This window comes from Pteropus vampyrus, unplaced genomic scaffold, assembly GCF_000151845.1.
Source record: "Pteropus vampyrus isolate Shadow unplaced genomic scaffold, Pvam_2.0 Scaffold261, whole genome shotgun sequence".
Classification (NCBI taxonomy): Eukaryota; Metazoa; Chordata; class Mammalia; order Chiroptera; family Pteropodidae; genus Pteropus; species Pteropus vampyrus.
In genome coordinates this window covers 2,088,849-2,094,904 of record NW_011889042.1, presented here as the reverse complement: position 1 = coordinate 2,094,904, position 6,056 = coordinate 2,088,849, and positions in this window count along the sequence as shown.

Genomic DNA, 6,056 nt, shown 5'->3' with positions numbered 1-6,056 from the left:
AGAGCACTAAAGATTTGGGACAATGCAATTACAGATGCAGTTGAAATGACAATATAAGGAATCGGAGTAGAATTCAGTGTTCTTTTCACTGTACTGAATCTTAAATCTGCTACTTCTGATACATGTCAAAGGAGAGTTTTTAGGTGAGAATTTACTTAATACTCTCCTATAAAAAGCAAGATGATTTTTTTTTTTCAAATCTTTTGTTGGTCAGAAGATCAATATTATCTTCTCTGAGCTCTTGAACTGAATTAAAATTGGTAACCATATTATAACATCAGCCACTAGTTGTATAGTCTTGAGCAAACTGCTACCTCTCTGGACATCAGTTTTCTCTTTACAGTGAAACAGTAAGGCCAATGATTTCTGATACTTTTTCTTTTTCTACATTCCCCCCCACACACACCCGTGATAATTGATTACTTCCTAGGTTTAAATAATGTCTTATTAACTTTGGAGCCTCTTGTAAATTTCCCTCAAAATATAACCTCTTTCATCTTAGAAGACATCTCTGGTCATATTGGTGTAATTTTTTAAAAGATGCTGTTCTACTATTATAGCTTGCTTGTTCTTTCATTAGTGTTCATTCTCTTGGGCCTCCAATAAGGTATATAGGCTCCTGCTTGGTTACTTCTTTTGAATAATTCTGTACATGTTTTGCAGATTTTTTGATAACAGAGAAACGGTTCTATCTTATAACAGAGAAATGGTTCTATCCTATATAATACTTATGTAGGAAACTTTTTATTTTTTTATAATTTATTTTTAAATTACAATTGACATACAATATTATATTAGTTTTAGGTGTACAACATAGTGATTAGACAATTATATAATCTACAAAGGGATCACTCCAATAAATCTCGTACCTATCTGACACCACTCATAGTTATTACAGTATTATTGACTATATTCCTTATGCTATACTTTGCATTCCCATGCTTATTTTGTAACTACCAATTTGTACTTTGTAAACCTTCCCCATTTTCACTCATCCCCTCAACCTCCAACCCATCTGGCAACCATCAAAATGTTCTCTGTATCTATGAATTTGTTCATTTTGTTTATTTAGTTATTTTGTTCTTCAGATTCCACACATAAGTGAAATCATATGGCATTTGTCTTTCTCTGTCTGACTTACTTCACTCAGCACAATACCCTCTAGGTCCATCCATGTTGTTGCAGATGCCAAGATTTCATTCTTTTTCATGGCTGAGTAATATTCCATTGTATAATATGCACCACCTCTTCTTCATTTATCCATTGATGGACACCCAGGTTGCTTTCATATTTTGACTATTGTAAATAATGCTGAAATGCATATATGGATGCATACGTCCTTTCGAAGTAGTGTTTTGGGTTTCTTCAGATAAATACTCAGAAATGGGATTACTGGGTCCTTTCTTTGTCTCTTGTTATAGCCTTTGTTTGAAAGTCTATTTTGTCTGGTATAAGTATTGCCACCCCAGATTTTGTTTTCATTTCCATTTTCATGAAATATCTTTTTCCATCCCTTTACGTTCAGTCTGTGTGTCTTTCAATCTAAAATGAATCTCTTGTAGGCAGCATATGGAAGGGCCTTGTTTTCTTATCCATCCAGCCACCCTATGTCTTTTGATTGGAGCATTTAATCCATTTACATTTAAAATTATTACCATTTTATTATTCATATTTTTGGTCTTTCTTCTTCTTAGAGAAGTCCTTTTAATATTTCTTGTAATACTTCTTTGGTGGAGAAGGACTCTTAGCTTTTTCTTGTCCGGGAAGCTCTTTATCTATCCTTCAGTTCTAAATTATAGCTTTGCTGGGTAGAGTAATGTTGGTTGTAGGTCCTCGTTTTTCATCATTTTGAATACTTTGTGCCAATCCCTTCTGGCCTGCAAAGCTTCTGTTGAGAAATCAGCTGACAGTCTTATGGGAGCTCCTTTGTAGATAACTAACTGCTTTTCTCTTGCTGCTTTTAAGATTCTGTCTTTGTCTTTAACCTTTGGCATTTTAATTATGATGTGTCTTTGTGTGGGCCTCTTTGGGCTCCCCTTGTTTGAGACTCTCTGTGATTCCTGGGGTTGTATGTCTATTTCCTTCACTAGGTTGGGAAGTTTTCTGTCATTATTTCTTTGAATAGGTTTTTAATTCCTTGCTCTCTCTCTCTTCTCCTTCTGATACCTTTATGATGCCAATGTTAGTACACTTGATGTTGTCCCAGAGTCCCCTTAAACTATTCTCATTTTTTTGATTCTTTTTTCTTGTTGCTGTTCTGATTGTGTGTTTTCTACTACCTTATCTTCCAAATCTCTGATTTGATCCTCTGCTTCATCCAATCTATTGTTAATTCCTTCTACTATGTTCTTTCTTCAGTTATTATATTCTTCATTTCTGACTGGTTCTTTTTTATGTTTTCTATCTCCATTTTTATGTTTCCTCTATCTTTGTTGAAGTTCTCACTGAGATCATTGAGCATCCTTATAACTAGTCTTTTGAGCTCTGCGTCTAGTAGATTGCTTGTCTCCATTTCTTTAGTTCTTTTTCTAGAGCTTTGTTCTATTCTTTCATTTGGGACATGTTTCTTTGTCTCCCCATTTTTAGCTGCTTCCCTGTGTTTGTTTCTATGTATCAGGTAGAGCTGCTATGTCTTCCCATCTTAGTAAAATGCCCTTATGTAGTAGGTGTCCTGTGGGACTCAGTAGTGCAATCTCCCAGGTCACCTGAGCTGAGTGCTCCAGGTATGTCCCTTGTGTGGGCTGTCTGTGCTCTCCTGTTGTAATTGAGCCTTGGTTGCCATGTGTATGTCAATGGGAGGGCTTAAACCTCAGGCTGATTGGTTGTGAGGACTGGCTGGTGACTACATTGGAGAAGCTGTTGTGCAGGGACTGACCCTAGAGAGTATGATTTGCTTTAGCAGGGCTCTGGTAACTGCCCAGTCTGCCCTTTGGGTGTGTCATTTGTGGAAGTGGTTGGGTGGTTCTCTGGTGTGGTTTGAATCCAGCCACCAGGTGTATTGGTTCTGGGGCCTCTTGAGGGGGCTCTGTTGCAAGCCAAGATCAGCTGCTGCCTGTGCCTGGTCGGAAGCCACTTAGTATGAACTATGAAGTGATCTGCAGATAGTTGCTATTGTGCTGGGCTTGGAAGTGCCTGGGAGAGGGTAAGTTGCAAACTGAAGCCAGCTGCTGCTAGTGCCGGGTTTGGGGTTACTTTGCAAGAGGTACAGGGCATGCTGAGGCCTGATGTTGCTTGTTTGGGGTTTGTGAACCTTTGAGAGACTTTAAGAAAGTCCACAGCATGAGCCAAGACTGGTCGTTTGTATGGAAAAATCACTGGAAGTGGCTTGAGTAGACCCACAAGATGGATAGGATGGGGTCTCAGGGACTCACCAGGGAGGGGTGAATAGTGTTAATCAGGTTGATGGAAACTCAGATATGGTGCCCATCAGTGTCTGCATGCTGGGCTGGAGTTGGGCTCAACAAAGAAACAATGAATTCTGTCAGCACTAGTGTCAGGGAGGAAGCTGCTCCTCCAGCCCTCTTCCCAAAGCCAGACAATTCATTTCCTCCCCATATGTCCCTGGCACTTTTGGAGCTGCTGCTGCAGCACTGGAACTCAGAGTGAGTGAGTCCATCAGCAAGTAAGTCCATGTGAGGGCCCTCTAAGAGGAACGCCTGGGATTCTGACTGCCCTCAGTTTTACTCAGCCACAATCTCCATTGGTTTTCACAGCCAGAAGTTATGGGGACTTATCTCCCCAACACTGGCACCCCAGGCTGTGAATCCTGCAGTGGGGCTGTGACCCCCCTTGTGCTCCTCAGGAGGGAGCTCTACACCAAAGATATCTCTCCCAATTTTTAACTGCCACATGTGGAATTCAGCACTTCTGCCCCTCATAACAGTGTCGAGGTGGCTTCTTCTGTATATCCTTAGATATAGGAGTCCTGTTCAGCTAGAGTTCAGGTAATTCTCAATGACGGTTGTTTATAATTCAGTTGTAATTTTGACATGGTTGTGAGATGTCAGCACAACCTTTACCTACTCCACCATCTTGACCGAAAGCTTAACTCTATAGGATACTTTTAATGCTTTCATTTTACTTCATTAGCTCCTCAAAATACCCCTGTGAGGGTAAATACTATTATTCCCATTTTACAGATGTGGAAACTGAGGCTTAAACTAAGTGATATGCCCAAAGTAACTCAGCTTGTAAATGGTATAGCTATGTCTATGGTTTCTAAGTTCAGGACTCTATCTATTAAACCACAGGTGCCTCTATATTTGAAGGTTAAATATTCTTAGTTATATAGATTTTTTTTTAGGTAATATTTGTTGCATACATGTATCTGTACTCATTATAAATAATAGTCATAGAATCTAAAAAGTTGCTATTAGGTGAGATTTTGGAAAAGGAAGAAAGAACCACGTACATCAGCTGACCTGTAAGACATAATCTGAGAGTCCTAAACAGAACAAGGCAAAATTTTTCAACTCATGAGTTTTTTAAAAATGTTTTGCTTTGAAAAGTTTGGTTGTGTCAAGGATGGGGTAACATTTCCTCTTTCATCTTAGTTCTTCTGGGTGGTTGAATATTTAAAATGACACAACACATTAACAGGAGAAAATCAAGTTTTAATAGGTACAAATGGAGAATTCACATAAGCACGAAAATTCCAAAGACAGTAAGGCAAAAAGATGTCATTTTGGACTAAGGAGGAAGATGTGGGGGCCTAGAACTTTAAGAAGAAGTAAGGCAATTTGCAAGGATGAAGAGTTAATGTTTAGTAAACAATAAATATTTGTTGGGCCATCTTGAAACAATGGAAGACAGGGAGAACTTTGATCAAAAGGGCCTTGCTAGGTTCCTTCTGTTAAAAAACAAAACCCAACCAAGTGAATTTGAAGATCTAATGGGTTTTATTAAGCAATTCATGAATCGTGCAGCATCCCATCTAGCAACTAGAAGGGTGCTCTGAGGGGTTATACAAAATGGAAGATTTTTATAGGAAGCAAGGTGGGGCAAAGGGAGCTGTTAGTGAAAGAAAATAATTATTTTGGGGCTGGGACAGCTTTTCTTCAGGAGAAGAGAAAGGGAAGGGTTTTTATCATGCAGATTGTCTCTTCTTTCTATGGGGGCCCTTGTGACAAGATTATTGGTGCTTGACCAGAAAATTCCATACTTGTTGATTAAGATTATGTTTCTGGGAGAGGTTGAAACTGCAATTAGATTAAGTATTAAATCTAGGTTTGGTATCATGGCCTTTTAGTAAGAGTGATGCCATTTTAGGCTTGTGGTTTTTTTCTTAAACACTCCCTATCATACTAGTTCAGATTACACCATAGTTATTTAAGGTGATACCTCTCTTCCTGGAGCAGATCTTTTACCTTAAATTCTTTTAGGTCATAAGGGGGAAGGCCAAAGTTTCTTCCTGAGCATTCTGAACCTGTTAAGGGTAGAAAATTTTCAAATGAGCCAACTAGCTAAGTCAGTTACAGGGAAGAAATATCTTTAGATACCAGAAGTTGTCCTACTTGCTTGGGTGTGGTTTAGGAGGTGTACTGTATAAGACACATAGATGGTCAATGTCTGCTTCCGTAATCCACTTACTTGTTAACCAGGGTGTGGTACTAGGTGATGTATTATGCTAATGGCCAACTTTTGCTTCTGAATTCTGCTTGCTTGTTCTGGGTTTTATAACTGCCTCACTCTCAAACCCCGGGGCTTATCTCCTCTAACCCTGCGTGGTAGAGAGTCAATCGCTGGCCGGCTAATGAAGCTAATAAAGGCTCATAATTAATCTCAATTGGTTCCGTGGATCTTAGAATCATTCGCACCATAACAAACCTTGATTATTTTCAGGTTGAAATAATCTGCATGCCAGAGTAGCACCTCTTGGGGTGACTTGTTCTGAACCCCTACAGTTGTATTTAGAAATATTTATACTTAAATTTTTTTTTCTACAAAGGCTTTACCATTCCTTTGGGTATTTTGGTGTTAGATCAAGAGATAGACTACTACTGATGGTAAATTGATGCAAAAATCTTTTTTAGTTACTTTTTAAAATCTAATAAAGG